The sequence below is a fragment of the Pongo abelii genome, chromosome 16, assembly GCF_028885655.2.
Source record: "Pongo abelii isolate AG06213 chromosome 16, NHGRI_mPonAbe1-v2.0_pri, whole genome shotgun sequence".
NCBI lineage: Eukaryota > Metazoa > Chordata > Mammalia > Primates > Hominidae > Pongo > Pongo abelii.
This window is the reverse complement of record NC_072001.2, coordinates 56,600,417-56,623,954: the sequence shown is the minus strand read 5'-3', so window position 1 is coordinate 56,623,954 and position 23,538 is coordinate 56,600,417. Positions and strand designations below refer to the sequence as shown.

At 35.7% G+C, this 23,538-nt stretch overlaps 1 protein-coding gene and 1 pseudogene across 5 annotated transcripts in view; one reads left to right on the top strand and one right to left on the bottom strand.

The window, feature by feature from the left end:
* WDR72 (WD repeat domain 72) overlaps positions 1–23,538 on the top strand; it is a 236,037-nt gene that overhangs the window by 99,557 nt on the left and 112,942 nt on the right.
* Positions 2,956–3,103, bottom strand: LOC112129243 (U2 spliceosomal RNA; annotated as a pseudogene).

Genomic DNA, 23,538 nt, shown 5'->3' with positions numbered 1-23,538 from the left:
TTGTATTTTTAGTAGTGATGGGGTTTCACCATGTTGGCCAGGCTGGTCTCGAACTCCTGACCTCAGGTGATCCACCCGCCTCAGCCTCCCAAAGTGCTGGGATTATAGGCGTGAGCCACTGCGCCTGGCCAAGATCTCTTAAGCGTATCTTTCTTTTATGACTTTAACATTTATGTATGCTAATTATCAGCTTAAAATATCTTGAGACATACTTTTAGTCATTAAATTTCTGGTGTTAACAAGGATGGAATTAGTAAGATAGAAGCAGAAAACTAACAGTTCTGAGTGTATTTTGTCAAAATTTTTGCTTTTTATGATAATTCAATTAATCATGACAAATTATGCCCTCAATATACATCTGATTTAAATGGTCTACCCTTCTATCATAATCAAGATAGCAACTGAGATTAGATACAGAAAATTCAATGAGTTGCATAGTGAGGAAGTGCCCATATAACACACAGTACCTCAGATGATGGTTTGTTTCACTGTTCTTGTGCACCTACCACAAAGGCCCAGCTATGGGGCCACAACTTGATGTTTTTTTGCCTTCACCTAATGTTCTATGTCCATTAATTCTAGGACCAAGTTCTTGTATTTTAGAACATTGAGTTATTATATTTTATCAGACTTCAGTTTTGTAACAGGAAATAATTATCAAAATCTGTTTATCTTTCACTAATGAATAAAATCTAAGGATTTGGGCCCTTATTTCTCTATCTGTATAAAGGCTATAATAAATCAGTGTTTAATTCACAGACAAATGGGACTAAGTAATATAATCTACAAAAGTCTCATTATGTATGAATGATACATCATATCTCTTAAATCTTTTGCAGCCCTCTTGTGGTTACCTGATGTCTTCTTGATAAATCATTTAGTATGGTTGCTTTTAATTCTTGTTTTCAGGATATACTGAATTTCATTCAGCATGAACACATACATCATATTATAATTAAAAGTTTCTTCACTTGAGAATTAGAGCAGGTTTTGTCAGTAGTTCATGAATGATACTTGGGAAAGAACTCTAATTGATTTTTACTATCCACTGGTAATTTTGTGTTGATTTCCAGACTGGGTATATTTATGGATAATCAAAACCTAGGAAATATCCACTTTAATATTTCAGAATGTTCATAAAATTCAAATTTCTATTTAGTACTATTATTTTAAAATGTATTATATCTCCTAAACTAGGAACTCTATCTATTATTTTCTTAGCAAGAATATCTTTGGAGTTATAAATTTGAGTTTGACACGTATCATGTGGGGCAGGGGGTGTCCTGTAAGGTTTACACATATTCTTCAGCCATAACAATTTCCAGTCTATTGAACTCACATAACTGTTTACGAAATATTATTTTCAGCTTCCACAAGCATGATGGAAAGAAAAGAAACTAAGAATGAGCATTCCATTATTATTAATCTGAGTTGCATTCATCCTTGTAATACAAACCAAAATCAAAAATCATACATTAAAAACGATGAAAAACTTCAACTACAGGTTCAGTCCCATGACCCAGATATTTAATCCCCAACTATTTGGCCTTATTAAAGAAACTCATATTTCCACTGATGTTAGTCTTTTGCCAGAATATTTTCACCCCAATTCTACACCTTCAAGTCTAACTTCGATGTCAGTTTACCATTATGTAGGTAGCAGCCCACTTTCTGTTACTCTCTTTCTCAGCATCCTTTTTATTTCATTTTGTATCTTCTCTACCCTCTACTACAGTATAAGTTCAAAGGGGACAGTTACAGTTGTGATAAACCTATTTTATAACTTTATCATGAAATTCTCATCACCTAGCATATCTGGCACGTGGAAGGCATTCAGAAATATTTGTGGAATAAACTCATGAATTGAAAACTACTGAAGTCTAAAACATGAAGAATAGATGGTAAGAAAGTAAAGAATGCTTCCTTTTTTGAAATGTAAGAGAAAAAAATATAAATGACTGACAGAAAAAAAAGTGTATTTATTTCGCCACCCAATTGCTTTAAGTCCAAATCAGGTTTACATGTGACTTGATTGTACAGAAGATAGTGACCTAGCAAAAAATAGTCAATAATAGCAAAGAGGCTGTTGAAACACAGCAGCAGCCTCCACTGATATTTAGACACCAGTCTCAATTAATTCAAAAGTTTATAAGAAAAAGTATATTAAATAGTGGTGATAAAACTTAGTATGCCCAGCATATTAGGGAGAAATGATTCACTTTGGGTAAGGTGGGCAAAGAACAGAGCTGATAAAGACTCAGAAAGGAAGATTAAAAGGCAATGTGGTTAAAATGGCTTGTTATACCAACAAAGTGCATATTATTACCCCGTTTACTTGCCCTTAAATCTTAGACTTCTTTTTCTAATAACAAAGTTGTCTAAAATAAGCACTCAAAAATAGCCTGAGGATTGCGTCGTATATCAGGAGTCTCTACTTCCCTGAAATAATTACTTTACTAAGCCCTCCCCTCAATTCAAAACCCCTGAAGCCAGCAACAATCTAATCAACAGGTTTGTAATAACTTTCAGAAATTTAAGTGTAATAAATATGAAGAGGCCTGATTTATGTTTCATTTCCCAGATGCAAAGACTAGTACAATTCTGCATCCCCCAAGTAGCAAACATTGCTTCCTGCTTTTGTACATCATTTGAAAATTGCTTAACTCACCCTCTCATCAGAGGATAAAGAGGAAAGAGGGCTGATTACGTTTCAACATGCATGACATTAAATGCTTTTAGGTAGCTCATTGTGGGAAGGTAGGGTGGCATACTGGATTAGCAGCCCCAGGAGAAACTGAGCTTCATAGGATTTGTTCTTCTTCCTTGTCTCTGAAGACCCCATTTAGATTCCCATGACAAGGCTCTTCAGTAATTTCTGGTACACTAGTGCTCTTCCACATGGGTGGTTCTGGTGACTCTATTCTCCACATTTCTTCCTGCTCAATCTCATGTACCAGAGATATTCTCTTTACCTAGTCAAATCCTACCTAGACTACAGCATGTGCATGTACAATTTACCATGAACCTGCTAGTTAAACAATTTATATTAAACTGATAAAAACAGATGCTACATTTGATCTTAGCCAGAAGGCCGAGAAGTGATTAAACAATTTATAAATTAACTATGGACTGGGCGCAGTGGCTCACTCCTGTAATCCCAGCATTTTGGGAGGCAGAGGTGGGCAGATCACCTGAGGTCTGGAGTTTGAGACCAGCCTGACCAACATGGTGAAACACCGTCTCTACTAAAAATACAAAAAAATTAGCCAGCATGGTTTCACGCACCTTTAGTCCCAGCTACTCGGGAGGCTGAGACAGGAGAATTGCTTGAACCTGGGAGGCAGACGTTGCAGTGAGCTGAGATCACACCACTGCACTCCAGCCTGAGCAATAGAGCAAGTCTCTGTCTCAAAACAAACAAACAAACAAACAAACAAACAAAAACTATAGATTACCTAATTATTTTACCACTATTTATTTGTCTTATTTTCTCAGTTAGGCCTAAAGCTCCTTGAAAACAAAGAATTACTGTGTCTGCATGTTATGTAAGTTTTGTAGCATGGAATGCAAAACAGAATACTTTATTCATTCAGCAAATATTCATTGAACATCTACTATGTACCAGGCACTCTTCTTGATACAAGATCATGGTGCCCATGGCACTTACATTTCTAGTGAGAGAGGATACATCGTAAACAAAACAAAACAAGACTGTCAGATAATGATAAAGGCTCTGCAGGGAATTAATGTTGGGCAGTTTGATAGACAGTCCTAGGGGTTTACTATAGCCTGAGTGGTCAAAGAACATCAGAGAAGGAGGTAGGATTTATACTGTTTGAATTGCAAGAAAGAACCAGAGATTCTCCCACCTTTCAGAGGGGAGAATATTCTAAGGAAAGCAAACAGCTACAACAGAAGGCCTAAAGTAGGAATGAGCTTGAGGTAGACAATGAAGTCAAAAAGGCCACTGTGACTCAAGAGGAGTATGGGGGAGGGAGAATTAAGAGTCAATATTGAAAAGTGAGGGATGGACAGAATATGTTGGGTGTAATAATCCAAAGTAAGAAGCTTGACTTCCAAGTATTAAAGGGAGTCTTTTCACGATTTTGCTCAAAAGGAGTAACTTGATTTGATTTATGTTTTGAAAAGGTCATTTTGTTTGCTATGTAAAAAAAAAAACACAAAACTGAATTAGAGGACAGAGTGTATCTGGAAGAGGAGTCCATTGCTTAGTTGAAGCAAGAGAAAGAAATTGTTAGCTAGTGTTTGTTTTGTTTTGTTTTTTTGTTTGTTTTAACATCTAGCTGGCAAAAACCATGGTGTGACATATGTGCTCTAGTTGACCTATATCCCAAAGTGCCAGTGGGAGGAACCGCTTTAGATGGTGAGGCTAACCCTGTCTGTGGTATGCAGGAAGTCATATTAGGACTAAATCTTGATGGATGAATAAGATTTTGCTATAAGGAACAGCAGGTCCAAAAGCCCAGAATATGAAGATGGGGAAGAAGTAGGAGGTTAATGAGAAGTTGATATGACTGGAGATGGAATATAAAGTGAGACACAGTGGAAGGTTAACTATGACTTGTACCCCTGAAGAAAATAAAAGGAAGTCTTTGAACCTGGACTTCAACTTCTTATTTTATTTTGGTAAGAACACTTAACATGACATCTGCCCTCTTAACAAATTTTTAAGTGTATAATACGTTATTGCTGACTCTAGGTACAATGTTGTACAGCAGATCTCTATAGCTTACTAATTTTACTGGGCTGAAACTTTATGCCCATTGATTAATAATTTAATCCCCTAGCAAGCACAATTCCACTCTTCAATTCTATGAATTTGACTATTTCAGATATTGCATATTGGTGTAATCAGGCAATATTTGTCTTTCTGTGACTGCTTATTTCACTTAGCATATGTTCTCAAGGTTCATCATGTTATCACATATTGCAGAATTTCCTTCTCTTGAAAGGCTAAATGTTATTCCATTGTATGTATATATCAAAATTTCTCCATCCATTCATCTGCTAATGAACTTTTAGGTTATTTCCACATCTTGGTTATTGTGATGCTGCATTTAACATAGACATGCTAATACTTCTTCAGGATCCTGATTTTAATTCTTTTGGATAAATACCCAGAAGTCAGATTACTGGACCATATGGTAGTTCTATTTTTAATTTTTTGAGGAACCTCCATGCTGTTTTTCATAGCAGCTGCACCATTTTGCATTTCTACCCACAGTGTGCTAGGATTCCAATTTCTCTACATCCTCACAAACACCTGACTTTTGTTTGTTTTGTTTTTGTTTTCATTTAATAATAGCCATCCTGAGAGGTATTGGATGGTATCTCATTGTGGTTTTGGTTTGCATTTCTTTGATAATTAATGATATTGATTTTGCATATATTTCTTGACCATTTGTATATCTTTGTTGGAGAAATGTCTATTCAAACGCTTGGCTTGGTTTTTTTTATTGTATTATTAGGGTTTTTTGCTATAGAGTTGTAAGAATTCCTGGACTTGGACTTTTGGGAGCAATTTATATTTGTGGTGGAAAATCTCATGCGTAACAAAAACAACCAATACAGACTTAAGATAGGGTCCTCTTTTAAAGTGTAACAACTGAATTAAGGGGATTTAACATGCAAAATTGCTCTCTTTATATTTATATTGCATTTTTACCCAGAAAAAATATTTTGCATACATTTAAAATTCCCATTAATTTAGAATAAGCCAGGGGTTGGCAATTTTTTTCTCTAAAGGATCAGATATCAAATATTTTTTGGTTTTGTGGGCCATACAGTCTCTGGTACACCTACTCAACTCTGCGTTGGTAGTGCAAAAACAACCATAGCCAATGCATCAGTAAATGAGTGTTTCTGTGTTCCAGTAATAGTTTCTTTGCAAAGAGAAGTGGTAGGCAGGATTTGGCCTACAGGTCATTGTTTCTTGACCTCTGCAATAGGCAGTGCTGTGATTAAATTGTGTTATAATTGAGTATAATAGGCCACAAGAAGAGGAGTGTGCTAGCTTTCCACTGGAAAGAACTATATTTTATTATTGTCATTAACAGATTTTCTTGTAAAGCTCCCTATTTGCTGAAAATTGTAACTGGTTTTGCTCAATTTGGGAGCCCTGGTTTGTAAACTCTCTTTTGGGTTTTCAGAGATTTTTGTCTTGTTTCTTCTGCTTCTTACTTTTTTAAGGTAGTCTACAAGCTTGATCTTGTCAATCAGTTGCTACACATGTGAGAAGTTATTGTGGTATGGTTGTTTGAAAGAACTCATGTTCTGAGACATTTCATAAATTTTATATACTTTTTTTTTTTCAGTGAGCATACTCTCTGGGTATTGATTTCAATTTAATAAGTATGTGTTGAATTGAATTGACTGAAATATCTGGTGGCCACACAAATATATACCCAAAATAAGTGTTTGTGGTTGGTTATTCACTATGTGAATACACATACAAATCACTCAAAAGAGGAGAAGCACTATTTAAAAAAAAATTTGTCCTTTGGTCTACTTAATGGTGAGCCAATTCTGGCTAAGTTGTTTTTCCTTCAGACCTATACCTTTCCTGACCTCTTGGCCAATTATAAGCTTGTTAGTATGATGTTTAGAAAGCATCAATATGATACTGCTGATTTCAGTGGCATAGTTTGGGAAGCAAAGGTGTTTGGAGTAAGTAAAATTACATGTACATACCACATCTCTTTTAATTAGTTTTCATCTCTAGAGGGCGAATACAGAGAAATTTAGTAACACATACTTGTTACCTTAATTGACAAAAACATATAGAGAAAGAAGTGAAAACAAATGGAAGGAAATAATTGCTATTTAAAGAACACATGAGACAAATATCTTTCCTGCTACGTAAAATTTGGCTTATTAATGAATTTTTTAAATTTGATATTGAGAACTTTTATTCTATTAGTGACATTGAATTTTTATAGGATGCAGAATAGACCAAAATTGGATTATGACGTGTCTATTCAAACAGATGTGCCATCTGTCAGAGGTGGGGAAGTTAGGGGGAATTTGTTTCTGTGTCTTCTAGTAGTTTCCAGGGAAAGTATAATGCACATAAGCATGAGAAATCACACTTCATGTAGTGGAAGGAGCACTGGACTAGGAGTAGTCAATCTGGGTTTTAATTTCAACTTTGGCATTTCAGTAGTTGCATTGATTAAATGAGTGGCTATATGACATTGAATCGGTCACCAGGCCTCACTTGTTTCCACCTATCTATTCATGTATATATTGATATCAATTTGGAAAATATCTAGATCAGAATAGGCTATATTATGTTCTAGTAACAAATAATGTCCCAAATCTCATTGGCTAAAACAACTCAAGTTTATTATTTCTTATTCACTCAGTGTACCAACCTGGGGTCAGAAGGGATCTCTGCTCTTCATTGTTACACAGAGACAAAGCTAATGAAGCAGAAGCCATATGCTGGGAAAAGGTGGAGAACTGTAAGCATTTGGTAGAAATACCAATGACTGAGGAGAGGGAGCATGAGAGAGGAAAAAAATACTGATGATTGCACAGATAATTTCTAGGGCTCTATGTAAAATTATATGAAATTTTGTGGAAAAGTGTGGTTTCTCTTTAGATTCCTGCTTCAGGAAGTTAAGGATCTCCCTAGGTGTTATAATTATAGATGATCTAATTTTCTTTTGATTATCTTTATTATTGAATTCTTTGTAAACAATATTAGTATTATTTATTAAAGGCAAAAATAATATAGCAAAAGCTATTTTTAAGTAATGAATCTCTTTCAAATGTCCTTTGCTTATCTTACTTTTTTAAAATTTATGAATGTGTATAAATACCTTCAGTTTCTTCTATAATTCAGAATTTGGTGTCTGAGTTAGTATTTCGTGTTCTGTACTATTGTGATTTCATAACAATTGAACACATCTTTTCCATTTTTCACATGGAGTTATATGATTTTCTAATCTGTGCACAAAAATAATTCTGATTTTTCACATTTTATTCTTGAGATCTGGTCAGACTTACTAAGCTTTCTACTGGAGTCTCTGTCATAGGACTAATGGAGTCCTTACCTTTGCATCGTACCAAGAAAGGATAATCCTTTGTATATTGTCTCTAGTACAGGCAATACCCTACAATTTGGGGGAATATTTTGACTTCAGTAATTTGTCAACAAAGACCCTTAATTATTCCCTTTTTTATTTTTGGTTATGAGACTTCCTTTTTATTACACCTATTTGGCCATACCTTACTTTCCTTGCCATTTTTTTTTTAACTGTCCCAGAGCTTTTATTTGACATTTTCTATCATTTCAGTATTTCAGTTCCTAGAGAGGATATTTTGTTGTACATTTATTTCTCAGAATTATTTATAAAACAATGAAAGTTTAAAGCTGGCACTTGGTTTCAATCCTTTGCCAGAAGCTGGGGACACACTTGTGGTTGTGGTTCTTTTTGTTGGGGAGAATACATTGGTCCCTAGCTTTTGTCTCTTGTTTGTTAACCAGTCCTCAACACAAGGTGACCTGAAACAGTCTTCTGGCCTTTGGTAATTTTGTTTACCTTCTTTCTTTTCTTTTTCTATCCCTCACTCCCTCCCTTACCTTGGTCTTACAACATTTTTCAAAAACGATGAGCAGTTTGTTTACCTCTAAATCCATTATTTGTGTTATTTCTCACTTACCTGCAACTGAATCTGCATCACAGAAATTTAGTTGATTGCTGAGAGATTATTTGGGAAATATGATAAGAGAATATGAGTTACGGGGGTTTTATAAGCATGAGATATAAAAATAAAAATTTCAAACCATCTAGCAATATTTTTATAGTTAGGACTTTGGTTGTTTTTCCTTTGTTGTATACATCAGAAGTTTTTTGAGAAGTAGAAATAAACTAACTGAGAGTGTAAAAAGAAACTTAATTTCTTTGCGGTCATTAAAAAAATAGAGGTACAGAGATATGGTTATGATTTACAGAACAATAGTCACATTTTAAGTGTCGCAGAAACACTGATGCTTTTTAATAAGCCAAATCATCACCTTATTCCTGTAAGATAGGGTCATGATACATCCAGGTTCACTGAGACAGTTTTGGCTCATGCCTCTTGTTTAAAGGTAATTATTAATAATGCACCATTTGACTCTAAAAAGTAGCCTGGTTTGAACAATAAATTATATGATCACTTTATTTAAAGGAGACTAGAAAAAAAAATATATGTCCTACTTAAGGTTAATCTAGCAATTTCAAAATATTCAAATAACCATGTATGATATACTAACACAAATGGGTTAAAGAATATAAAGCTGATGCTTAATCATTTTCCTTTTACATTTAGATGTGCAAAAATACTAGAATCTCCTAGCAGTTAAATGATACAGTTCAAGAGAAAAATCATGCTTAAGGCAAATAAAAATCTTAATTTTTACTTCATCCAACATTTACAGTTTTAGTTTTTCTGTGTTTGGCATATCTTTCTTAGTACATCATTTTAAAAACCAACATGCAAAAGGTTCATTGCACAGTAAATGACACCCTTCATTTTATAATGGTTTATTGATATATGCATTAAAAATGTAACTGGATAACCCTGAGAACTGCTTTACAAAATTCTGCTATTCTTCACACTTAAAACACAAAACCTATAATTAAAAAAGAGATGAGCAATTTGTCCATTAGCCAGAGTCAGATTATACACTTTAAATCTGGAGATTTTGGAAACACACTAATAATATTTTACAGGCATAAACCAGTTTGAAGCCTGAAACACAATTTCATTTATCTTTATATTCTAAGCTTTATAATGTTGCAGAAAGTGTCCATCTGTTCAGCTGAGATTGCTTCAAATAGTGAGTGGTCAGAAAGACTTAGATGATAAAGGTCAAAGGAGCCTCTTGACCCTGTGATACTTGCCAAAGCAATTGGAGCATCAGGGCTGATATATAGTTAGATACAGTTCGCTAAAGCAGGCTCCACTTTAATTGGTAGTGATAGCAAGAATACACAGTAAAGTCATTGCTGAAAGAAAACAAAAAGTATCCAATATAGTAATTTATTACCAGTCAGTGGGTTTCACGCACTAAGTTGTTTTACCCCTGCAGTGGTGAGAGAAAGCAAAAAGGTACTCTAACACTTAGCTGAAAATGGATGCCCTGCTGATACCCAAGATGCGTGGTGGCCCCATGATTGCCCATGCCATTAGCTTGGTAATGTTGTCTCTATTGTAAGCTCAGCTCCCCATGTTCTTCCGTGCATCAGCTGCAGATTGAAGGCTTTCTCCTTTGTCTTCTATTTGCCCTGCCAATCATGCTGCTCTCCACCCGACCCGATGGAAGGAGACAGTTTTACTGCCAACAACGATCTTCAGCAACCTAGGGCTCAGAGAATCTGAAAATGAATGGTTGGCACTTTCATTTACACCTTGCTGTTTGATTTACACGTTGTTGGGATTTTTTTTGTTCCTATTATTCCACCAATGGTTTCCAGATTTGTCATATCTTTGCAAGATACATACTTCTCATAACTAGTATACACCTATATGCTTATGGCTCCCTATGAAATTAAATTATGTGTTACAAATGTTGATGTATATTTGGTGCAGTATGAGCACAGCTCTTTGTAAATATTTTTTATTTAGTTAATCAGTTTAAAAAATCCTTTAAAAAATAGTTACTGGTTTCTGTCAACGAAGATAAAATTCCCATGGGGAAATATGAATGAGCTCTTCAATGTCTCAATTTTTTTCCTTAAACATCTTAAGAAAGACTATGTAGCACCAAGAAAAGATAGACTAAAGCAGAGACTTTCCTAATTGCAAGCACAGATGCAGTAAAATAAATCTTATTTCACATTTCTGGTCGTATATGGGAGGTGTAGTTTGTGTTTTTGGTTTATGTTTGTTTGTGCTTATCTCAAATATGGATACCCTCTCAAATATTTAAATTTACTCAAGGATCACTTGATTTCAAGACTGATGGATACACTGTTTTCATCACATCACAATAGAAATTTATTCCTGAAGTAATTACAGTAGAAAACAATATTAGCTTGGCATTTACAGTTAAACACTAAACTTAAACTTGATTTGGATTTTCTAACTGAGGGCTCAAACAGTGTATAAAAAGTACGTTACTGTACACATTTTTCATGGATAAAATAGTCTTTTATACATTTTGTTTGCATATGTAAAATTAAATTAGATGATATTGTGATTCTATGAAAATGTATTTTCTTTCTTTTTTTTGAGACAGGGTACTCTAGGTTAGATCATGGAAATGGTAAGTTGTTGAAGAGTATGTTATTTTCCTTCTCTTTCTACACACACACACACACACACGCACACACACACATACATACACGCACGTTTCAGTTTTTAACTTAAGCAAACAATATCTGGGATTATTTTGAGACTAGCCCTAGGTATGTGAGGAGTTAGAAAAGACCAGATTCAGGCTCTCCTTCACCAGCTGCTTTTATTGTGGCCAGGTTCTTAGCATTGTATTTGGTTACCCCAAAGAAAGTTTGATGAGGAACATGTCTCAAGCCAGCTCCCATCTGTTTTAGAAACCATGATGCTTTGGACTTCAAAACAACTAGGGACTTTAATGTTTTAGGTGAGGATTAAGCTTTACCATCTTTTCAAGGACAGAAGGAGAGACATTTCAGAAAAAAAATTCCTCATAGCATGTCTGCGTACTGTGAGTGATGGTTTAACTTCCTTAATAAAAGTATTCTCAATAAACAGTTATTACAACATTAATTAACTGACTAATTAATTAATTTGCTGCTGGAATGGAGACTAGGCAGTCCTTATGCCTTATGTCATAAATCTTCATAAACCAAGGAATTCTTAAGTCAATATCTGTATCAGTTTTCAGTTCTATTATTTAGGCAAAATAGTTCTAAGGTAAAAATAGTATGAAATAATTTTAGCACTGGATAAATATTAATTTATCATTACATTTATGAAGAATTCTTTCGCTTTTTTTTCTAACTTGTATTTTCTACTTTGGAATCTTCAAATGGACAAGGCAGTGGCAAAGGAGAAGCTTATAAATAAGGAAAATGACTAGCTTTAGGAAAGAGGACAAAGAAGAGGTAAACCAATATACGACTCTCCATCACTAATGGAAATATATATTTTAAGGGAGGTAGCACAGTTCCCAGAATAAGTTGGATCCCAATGGTAAACAGCCCTCAGAGACAAGAAGGTAGATAAGGAAAATAGCATTTACATTGTACTTTCCATGAAATTTTTATGTGGTTATGGGTATTCAATCAGTTAAAGTAGATGGCATGTCTTGATGTATTTGAAGGGGGAAAATTTGAAAGCATTTTCTTTTCCTGGATATTATGCCAGTAATATATAGAGTAACTTGAGTTTTCAGGTATGGTTTATGTTGTAATTTAAGACTTTCCAAAATACTGTGTAGCAGTATCAGTTTTCATGTATCACTAATGGATTAAGTCTGAATTTTAGGAAGTGAATGCTTGACAGTACAGAGAGGAACCTGACATTTATGGATAATAAAGAAACCTCTCTCACTCTTCAAAACACAGCCCTTGTGTTAGGCTCTATTATTATGATGCTGTTGTTGTGCCCCTTTCTAGATATGAAGTAAAACATATGTGTACACATTGGTGTGTGCATGTATATATTATTTTTACATAGAAATGAGATACTATAGAGCTATTCTGCAAGTTGCTTTGTCAAGTCAAAAATATTTGGCAGACATCTTTCAGTATCAGTACGTAAAGATCTACCCTGGTTAGATTTTTAACTAAGCTTCCAATACATACTATTTTAGTTTTACTTTTGGAAAATCTTTGATGGGGAAGTAATTTGGGACTATATGCTAATATACAATTATTACTAGTTTATGCTATTATAATGTCACTCTTCTTTCATTTACTTAATACTACTGCATATATCAACTTCGAATTACAGGGATTAAAGAAGGGTGGTTACTCACATAAATGGACCTAGAAAAACCATTTAACTTATTCAACATCAGGAAAATATATGAATCAAATGAGTTTTTAAAATAGCAACAGTAATCATACCAAGTAAAATTACAGTAATCTACCATTTCTGCTATTAACATTTTTTTTCTGACAGCTTAAGCAAATGCCAAAATATAAGAAACAGAAAAAAAAAGATGGAAAGAAAGAAAAGCATTACCTTTATTCAAACAGAGTAATAGTGGACACTCTGCATATAAAATATTAATAGATCAGAAAACCTAATAAAACAAAAAATAATGTTCAGCATGGTAGTTGGCTAAAAACAAAACTTAAGTGCTTATATAAAAAACACCAGTTAGAACGTACAATGGAATTAAAATTCCACTCATAATAGTCATTAAAAAGAAAATAAATAGGAATAGATTTCATAAGAAATATGCAAGAGCCATATGAAACCATATTTTAAAAATTACTAAAAACACAAAAATGCCTTAATTTAACAAAATGATATAGTCCCAGAGGGAAAGCACACTATTTTAAAGATTTCCATACTCACAACTCTGTATATTTAATAACAATCCCTTTCAAAATCTCCTTAGTGGGTTTCCAGGAACCAATGAGTTGATTATAAAATTCTTCTTGAAAAACAAATATGTGAATTGAGCTAAGAAAACTTAAAGAATAGCAGAATGATGGCTGGAGCCTTCCTTCTTCCTTCTCAGATGTCAATATGTTATCTATCTGTCTACATATTTATCTCCACACACACACATACACACACAAATACACACACAGTAAAATAGTAGCACTTGGTATAAGTTCAAGAACAGAGAAAGAGATAAATGGGGAAAAAAAGATGGTCCAGGAATGAGCATGTCATAACCTACTCTTTGTTAAAGATGGCACTTAAAGTCAAAGAGGAAAGTTAATAAAAGGCTTTTGTATAATTGAGTGTGATTTTTGTATAAAATATAAAATTATATCCCAACTCTCTACCTTTCACAAAAATAAACTTCAGATGAATAAAAATTTTAAATGTAGAGGGATAAATTACTAAAGGAAAATACTTGATAATATTTTTAGTAATCATGTTACAAAAGATCTAAGAGGCAAAATTTCAGAAAAAAATGAAAAAAAAAGAATATTTTTACTACTTAAAAAATTGTATTGTAAAAACCTCAAACACTTACAAGTCAACTTAAAACCTTATAACAGACTTGAAAAAAATCTTTGTAATATTCAATAAAGTATTAATATCTTTAAAGAGACTCACACAAATTGAAAAGGAAAAGGTAAATAATAAATGAAGAAATTGGGCAAAGATTGACACTTAAGCCACAGAAAAATACAAATAGTCGTTAAGCTTTTCTCACTAAAAGCCCACAATGCACATTTCCTATTATTAATAAATATTAAAAGAAGTACTAAATTTTTTGACGGCATGACAAAAGAATAACTTACATATATCCACATTTGTTGAAGTGTGTTTTGAAACAGACTTGCTGGAGCAGCCTCACAATTTAGCCAGTACTTTAAAGATAACATAGCTTTTTACCCTGAAATTTCATTTTAAAGAATTTTTAAAAGAACCAGAAAGTGTTCAATGATTATATTTTTAGAAAAAGAATGGGAAAATGCTACTTTTCATTTGTAATCTGTGGAGAAATGGCTTATGTAAGGATAACTTATGTCCTTTTCCAAATTACCCCAAATTCTACATCAATAAGATTTTTAGGAGACTTAGTACAAAGTTAGGGCTATGGCATCCAAGCATACCGGGACCCAAGAGTGGAGGCGTCCTAACTGAAGCTCTGGGTAGACAAGAAGCCACTGATGAAAGCAATCTGTTATAGAACAAGTTGACTTTTGTCTGACCTTGTAATTAGGTGCTTAAATAGGCTAGTGTTGTAAGACATTTATTTTTCACTTAGGCGACAGTTTCTTAAGTGAATTTCTCTGGTCACACAGAGGTTAGAGATGGGCTACTGAAATGTGCAGGACTCACACCCAAAGGCTATATCCCATGTTACCATAAACAAAAGCATACTTAATTTTTAAAAGTGTGCTAGTTTTTATTATCTTTTTAAAAGACCTGGAATAACATCTTCAACCATTATATTTCAGTATTGAATAGTTACTAGAAGGAGAATGTTATGAAATTAATATGTTGTTCTCCATGATTATATGATTCAATTTTATCTGGTATTTTTAGGCTCAATGAAGTCTTCTATAAAATACCTCATGTTTTATGAACTCGTAACAGAACAAACTCCTGCTGATATAATGCACAAAGGCTGATGCATGTCCAGCTTTTAAGAGACTGGAGTGGGTGAGGAATAATGATACTTATGCATATGATGATGATGAAAGGTAAAGGTTGGAAAAGATATTAGAATGTCATGGGAACTCCAAGGAAGGCAAGATTGCAACTGGAAGGTCAGATTATTAAGGGTTTAGGGAAGGTGGTCTCTTGAGGGAAATGAGCTTTCTTCAGGACTACAATTTCTGTAGATGGGTGTTAGGGCATTTTCCGCATGAAAAGAGACACAAAGGCAGAGCAATCACAAAGATCATAAGGCCAAGATTAACTATTAATAGCAGAAGAATGAGGCAGCAGTGCCAGGCACACACTGCAGTTAGGAGATGAGGCAAGAAAAGAATTTTTTTATTTTATATAATTTTTAATTATCTGTAGAGACGAGGTCTTGCTATGTTGCCCAGGCTGGTCTCGAACTCTGCACTCAGCCTCCCAAAATGCTGGGATTACAGGCATGAGCAACCACACCTGGACATAAAAGAATTTAAATAAGATGAATTAGGCTGCAAGCTCTGCTCCAGGGACTGCGACTGTCTGTTCTGCTCGCCGTTGAGTCGTCCACATATAGCACATCACCCAGCACATAGGAGATATTTTTGATGAGTAGAGGGATTAATTAATGGTTAACAAACTATAAAGGAAATGATGTGGTAGGAAAGGCATTGAAGAAAGAGAGGGGATTCAGAGAAGAGAAAGAAAAGGTAATATCTAGATATAAGCTTGGTGGACTGGGAGAATGTTGTTGCCATTACAAGAAACAAAAATGTCAGGAGATGGAGTGGACTTCCTTAGTGAGAAACTTGGTGTTGCAGTGACCATGGTTTTTTTTTTTTTTTTCCTTTTTTTCTTGAGATGCCCAGGCTGGAGTACAATGGCTCAATCTCAGCTCAGTGCAACCCTCCCGGGTTCAAGCAATTCTCCTGCCTCTGCCTCCCAAGTAGCTGGGGTTACAGGTACCCACCATCATGCCTGGCTAATTTTTGTATTTTTAGTAGAGACGGGGTTTTGCCACGTTGGTCAGGCTGTCTCGAACTCCTGACCTCAGGTGATCTGCTCGCATTGTCCTCCCAAAGTGCTGGGATTACAGGCATGAGCCACTGCACCCAGCTAACCATGGCTTAATAAACGTATCAGAGCCCAAATAATACCTTCTTGATATTTTAAAGTTAGAAAAATTTTCTGATTTTTCAGTATGTTTCTCTATAATTTGGTGCAAGGCCAGTCTGTACCAAAAAAAAAAAAAAAAGAATGTGATTAGGAGAAAATATAAAATCTTGATTACAAATCTAGAAGGATATTATATGTTAAAGTACCAATAACAAAATGTCACTTTTCCTGACTTCCAGGACCATGTTTAAACAAGACTTTGGCATGTTGCCATGGAGTAGAAATCTGTCGTTGTTCTTTCTTGTGTCGTTTTTCTATTCCAGGGTAGCCCTCTGTTTTATGATTGGAAGGAAATGAAAGCCCTGCTAGATTGGATATTAGACCTGAGCATCTCTTACTTTTCTAAGGCACTGGAATATCTGGCAGTGATGGAGCTGCCCTTAGATAGCCCCATTATGGTGTTGAACATTTTTCATTTCACCCTTGAAAAAAGACTTTGTCTAATATTATAGCTAAGAGGTTGGACACACATTTCTTGGGAATTATTCTTAGCTCTTTTGTTGTTGAAGTGTTGATAGTAAAGTTGAAGTTTATGTTTGTTCACCTCATTCCTTACAGTTAAAAGGAAAAAAATGCTGCTTTCATTGGTCAGTACTATTTCATGCATTCATTTTCCTGTTTGTGTAAAGGAATACAAATTTTTCATTCAATGAATTTTCTTGAGTACTACTAATTGCAAAATATTGACATGGGAAGTAAGCCCTCTCCACTCCCCACCCCCCATTGAAGGAATCAAGACATGAAACTTGCCCTCAAATAGTTCACACCAAAAAATATATTTCCTAGATTGAAGGAGTCTCACTCACACTTTCACCCATGAACAGGTTCTGTGAATGCCTAAGGCTAAAAATATGATACAGAAAGTCATTGCTAAAGAGTTGAAGGGAGAGAGAATATGGGGCTGGGGAAGACAAGAATGAAGCATTAAAGGAGGTAGGATTTGGGATAGAAGCTGAGAAGAGGGGAAGGATTGCCATTTGGGTAACAGGCACAGGGAAAAGCACACACTTGGAAATCAGTTAAACATGTAGGGCATCAGTCAGAGAAATCTAACCACATGAAGGAAGAGGGATGCAAAGTTAGACAGGAGAGGAAAAAAGAACTTGACTGGAAGTCTGGGTATGCCAATTCAATGAATTTGAACTTAATTCTACAGACACTTGGGAGCTATTGAGAATCTAAAAGTAACATGCTTGAAGCACTTTTAAAAATATATTGTATTAGTTCAGTGGTGCTGTGCAGCCTAGGTTTGAAGTAGACAACAAGTAAAAATGTTCTGGGGAAAGCCACATTAAATGATAAAAGGTCCCCAGACTCAGATGATGAAGATGCGGAAGGAGAGAAACATTGTGCAAAATAAGGATTTTTCACTAGTGTAAGAAGATCTCAGACCCTAATGTTAATACATTTTTATTTCTCTTCAATTATAAGATTATTTGTGCAGTATAAAGCTAATAGAGATGCAGCAATAAAAAAGAATGTAATATTGATACATGCCACAACATGAATGAATCTCAAAAACGTGTTAAGTGAAAGAAGCCAAATAAAAAGGTCCACATATTGAGTGATCTTATTATAATGAAATGTCCAAAAAAGGAAAATCTGTAGCCATAGAAAGTAGGTTAATGGTGGGAGTGGCAATGGGAAATGAGAGCAAGTGATCTTTTTGTGGTGAAAGAAATGTTCTAGAACTTAATTATGGTGAGGGCTGCACAACTCTGTAAATGCACTAAAAACCATTTAATTAAACACAATGGATTAATTTTATACTATGCAAATGACCATAAAGTTGTTAGAAAAGAAATAAATCATTAAAACATGGGCTTGGAATTAGAATGACCTGGGTTTAAAAGTTGCCTCTTCCAGTTGTTACCTGTGTGATTGTGGACAAGCACACAGAATTATCTAAATCTATAGCCTCCTATCTTGGATCCCACAAGACATACTCCATTGGAATTTTCTAAAGATTAATGACTAAATTTGCCTTGCACTTAGTCTTAGACATGGTGAGTTCTTACATAGTAGATTCTAAATGTATAATTATCTAATGAAGAATAGACAGTTGACTTAAAACTATTTTATCTCAAAGCTACATTTCTTATGTAGTTTGTAATATTATTGATAGTATGTATGATGTATGAACTATATAAAATATGGTAACAGATCTAATTGGGAGAATCTGTTCCTCCCGATTTAATTTAATTTAATTTTTAAAAAGTTTCAGTGAAGTTAGTTTGTAGTTTGGGTATTCATTTTAAGGATTTATTTAATAGTTGAATTTAAAAGGTTATTTTGTCTTTACAACCACTTATACTGTAATTAATTGTGTTTTAGCATAGCAAATCAGGTTAGGATTGACAAAGGAAACCTCAAATCTCAGGTTAGGATATTCAGACATTTTCAGCCCAGTTTCTGGAACTCGATCTTGATTGTGAAAAAGATTTAATTGGGACATTGGCATAGAAAAAAATTTACCTTTATTGACAAAGACATTAAAATTTGAAATATGTACCACTGCATTTGAGACTTTAATTAAAATTTTATACAGAATAAGAAATAGTAAAGTATAGCATAAAACCAAGCAGCATCAGTGGATGCACTGAAGCAATAAAAGAAAAATTAGCAAGCAGCCCCAACATGAGGATGAATTGTATTCCCAGCTTGCAAATGGGTTGCTTGGAGCTTTGATTGTTATTTTCCTTAAGAAACAATTGTATAAAGGGTACTTGGTTTCTAGGCTGTCTCACTAAAGTCCCTTTAACCCGTGGTGTAATGGCATGTGTTATTAACAGCAGCATTTTGTTTTTATTTTTCAACTTTTATTTCAGATTTTGGGGGTACACACACAGGTTTGCTACCTGGGTATATTGCATGATGCTAAGGTTTGGGGTATAAATGAGCCCGTCACCCAGGTACTGAGAATTGTACCCAACAGCTAGTTTTTCAACCCTTCCCCATCTCCCTCCATCCCCCCCAGTAGTCTCCTCAGTGTCTGTTGTTTCCATCTTTATGTCCACGAGTGCTCAGTGTTTAGCTCCCTCTTATAAGTGAAGACATGTGGTATTTGGTTTTCTGTTGCAGCTTAAATTTCCTTAAGATAATGGTTTCCACATAACAGCAGCATTTGAAACTCCACTAAGTCACTCTTGTAGTGATTTTTTAAGAAAATAAATTTTAAGCTCCCACCCAAGGAGAATAGGAATTCCCAAAGCTTTTCTATCCACACGTGTGTAGGGCTATAGATGGCAAGGCAAAAATGCCACCAATACTGAATTAATTTATCATTTTCATAAGTGAAGGGATCTACCTCGATTTGTTCCATACGCTGAGTTTTTCTAAATTAAAACAATAGTCATATAGGCAAAAGCTGTGTTTCAAAAGCTGTTAAGTTCTCTACCTACGTTTGTCTTTTTTCAGTTAAAATGGCATCAGAGCTACACCAGGTAGGATGGTACGGTGATAAACGTGTATCTCTTTGAATGAGGCCTACTTACTGATCTACTCTGGGTGCTTCTCACTGGTTTGCAGAGGGTAGGGAGGAAAGAAGTTAAAGTCAGCATTATTTCTGAAAGATCATCACCCTCTGCAGTTTCTTAAGTCACTTTAATGACACAGTTGAGGAAGGAAAAAGAGCTTCTATACCTGCAAAAGCAGAGTGCCAACTTACACCACCTTGCTCTGGCTCATTGCAGCTGTGTGAGAGCAGAAGGTCCACTCTGTACCTCCCTGACAGGAAAAGTGTAATGCAAATAGCACTGTCTTGCGCTACTACCTTTGCTGCCTGTTAAGGGTGGAAGTCAGCTACCCACCATTCAGTCCCCCTACCCATTCAGCCCTACTGGCACCAACTTGGTTGTGAAAGTGGAAAGTCAACTTACCTTGCCTTATTGTTCCTTGGTGAGACAAGAAGTTGAGCTCCTGCTTGGCCTCACTAACACCAGGGTAAGGGAAGAGCAGTTTTTCCTTTGGCACTGACTGGAGTAGGGTGAATATTGTCTAAAGGACTTTCTGTTCTTCTAGGGCCCCTTTTTCCTAGTCTTTTGGTTAGATCAAGTTGTCCAACCTGCAGCCCATGGGCTGCATGCGGCCCAGGACAGCTTTGAATGGGGCCCAAAACAAATTTGTAAACTTTCTTAAAATGTTGTAAGTTTTTTGCATTTTTTTTTTAGCTAATCAACTATCATTAGTGTTAGTATATTTTATGTGTGGCCCAAGACAATTATTTTTCTTCCAATGTGATCCAGGGAAGCCGAAAGATTTGACACCACTGGGTTAGAGGGGACAGGCTTTTCTTGGGATCTTTCATGTCTATGCCTTTGGGCAGTTTGAGGTCACTGGTTTCACCATAACCTCTTCTGGGATATGTGGGACACAAGGTGAAAACCCAGGGAATTCACTGTAGTGTTGTTTGTTCCTCAGGTCCTGAGGCTCCTAGTTAAGCAGGCTTCTGTCTACCTTCCAGAGACTTAATATGTTTGTTGTTTATGTCCAGGGTATTTTAATTGTAAGAGGGAGGACCTCAGTTTTAAATATTTTATAACTTACATTGTGATGTATTTTTAAACTGTGAATTACTCAGGAGGGCACATGTATCATTTTCAAAACTTAACTTTTTATTACTGATTTCCAAATTAAATTGCAGTATGGATAAGAATGAAGATTTTAGCAGATACTGTTTCTTTTAAATTTATTGAGGATTTTTATGTTCCTTTAAAAAAAGTTCAATGTATGCCATAAATAATGTATATTCTTTATATCACTGGTACACATGTTCATATTGTATGTTTGTGTTTGTGTACACACAAGGGTCTGTAGCAACTTGAAAATAATGTATTCTTTCTGGTTCATAAGTGCAGGTAATGTTGTTTTAGTATTTTTACACATACATGCTTTACCAAAGTTATTAATTCTGTTTTGTTTCATATTTTTAATATAGAATATTTTATCCCCTTGAGTTATCTGTTTCTGATAGATAGACTTGTGCTAAAATCAGTACAATGACTGCAATTTTGTCAATTTATCTTTATAATTATATCCAGAGACTATGCTATTAGATACATAAACATTCATGATTTCTTGGTACATTTTCTCTTTTGTGGTGCTATTGAGAGAAGAATTGTTTTGTTAACTTTATTTCTGGATTGTTTATTGCCAGAATTACAATAGAATTTTTGTATTAGTTGGTTTTTCACTGCTGTAAAGGAATAACTGAGACTGGATAATTTATAAAGAGAAAAGATTTAATTGGCTCACAGTTCTGCAGGCAGTACAGGAAGCATAGTGGCTGCTACTTCTGGGGAGGCCTCAGAAAACTTAATCATGGCAGAAGGTGAAGGGGAAGTAGGTACGTCTTACATGGCTGGAGCAGAAGAGAGAGTTATGGGGAGATGCCACACACTTTTTAAACAACTATCTCTCATGAGAACGCACTCACTGTACAGTACCAAGGGGGCATGGTGCTAAACTATTAGAAACCACCCCCTTGATCCAATCAGTTCCCACTAGGCCCAACCTCCAGCATTGGGGATTATCTTTCAACATCAGATTTAAGTAGGGACACATATTCAAACCATATCATTCCACCTCTGGCCCCTCCCAAATATCATCTCCTTCTCACATTGTAAAATAGAATCACACCTTCCCAACAGTACCCCAAAGTCTTAACTTGTTTCAGCATAAACTCAAAAGTCCAAAGGCCAAAGCCTCATCTGAGACAAGGCTCTTCCCTTTTACCTATGAGCCTGTAATATCAAAAACATGTTAGTTACTTCCAAGACACAATGGGGGTACAAGCATTGGGTAAATACTCCCATTCCTAAGGGGAAAAATTGGTCAGAAGAAAGGGACTACAGGTCCCATGCAAGTCTGAAACCCAGCAAGGCAGTCATTAAATCTTAAAGCTCCTAAATAATATCCTTTGACTCCATGTCTCACATCCAGGGCACACTGGTGCAAGGGGTGGGCTCTAAAGACCATGAGCATCTTCACCCCTGTGGCTTCCCAGGGTTCAGCCCCCATAGCTGCTCTCATGGGCTGTTGCTAAATGCCTGCAGCTTTTCCAGGCTGAGGGTGCAAGCTACTGGTGAATCTACCATTCTGGGGACTGGAGGATAATGGCCCTCTTCTCATAGCTCCACTAAGCAGTGCCTTATGTGGGGACTAGATGTGGGGGCTTCAACCCCCCATTTCCCCTCTGCAGTGCTCTAGTAGAGGTTCTTCACGAGGGCTCCACTCCTGCAGCAGACTTCTGCTTGGACATCCAGGTGTTTCCATACAGCCTCTGAAATCTAGGCAGAGGCTCCTAAGCCTCAACTCTTGCACTCTGCACATCTTCAGGCTTATTACCACATGGAAGCTGCCAAGGCTTACCACTTGCACTCTCTGAAGCAGTGGCCCAAGCTGTATCTTGGCCCCTTTGAGCCATAACTGGTGCTGGAGTAGCAGGGATGCAAGGAGCAGTGTCCTGAGGCTACTCAGGACAGTGGGCCCTGGTCCTGGCCCAGGAAACCATTTAGTCCTTACAGGCATCTGGGCTTGTCATGAGGAGAGGTTGCCATGAAGCTCCCTAAAATGTCTTAGAAGACTTCTCCTTATTGTCTTTGTTATTAGTACTTGCCTCCTCTTTACTTATGCAAATTTGTGCAGCCTGCTTGAATTCTTCCCCTGAAAAATGGGCCTTTCATTTCTACCACATGGCCGGGCTGCAGATTTTCCACACTTATATGCTCTACTTCTCTTTTACATACAAGTTCCAATTTCAGGTCATTTCTTTTCTCTACTTCTCTTTGCTCATATGAGATAGGCTTTTAGAAGCAGCCAAGTCACATCTTCAGTGCTTCAATCCTTAGAACTTTCTTCCACCAGATACTGTAAATCATCACTCTCAAGTTCAAAGTCCCACAGGTCCCTAGAGCAAACCCACAATACAGCCATGCTCTTTGCTAAAGCATAAGAAAGTGACCTTTACTCCAGTTCCCAATAAGTTCTGCATTTCCATTTGAAACCTCCTCAGCCTGGCCTTCACTGTCCATATCACTGTCAGCATTTTGGTCGCAAACATTTAACAAGTTCTGGGAAATTCTAAATTTT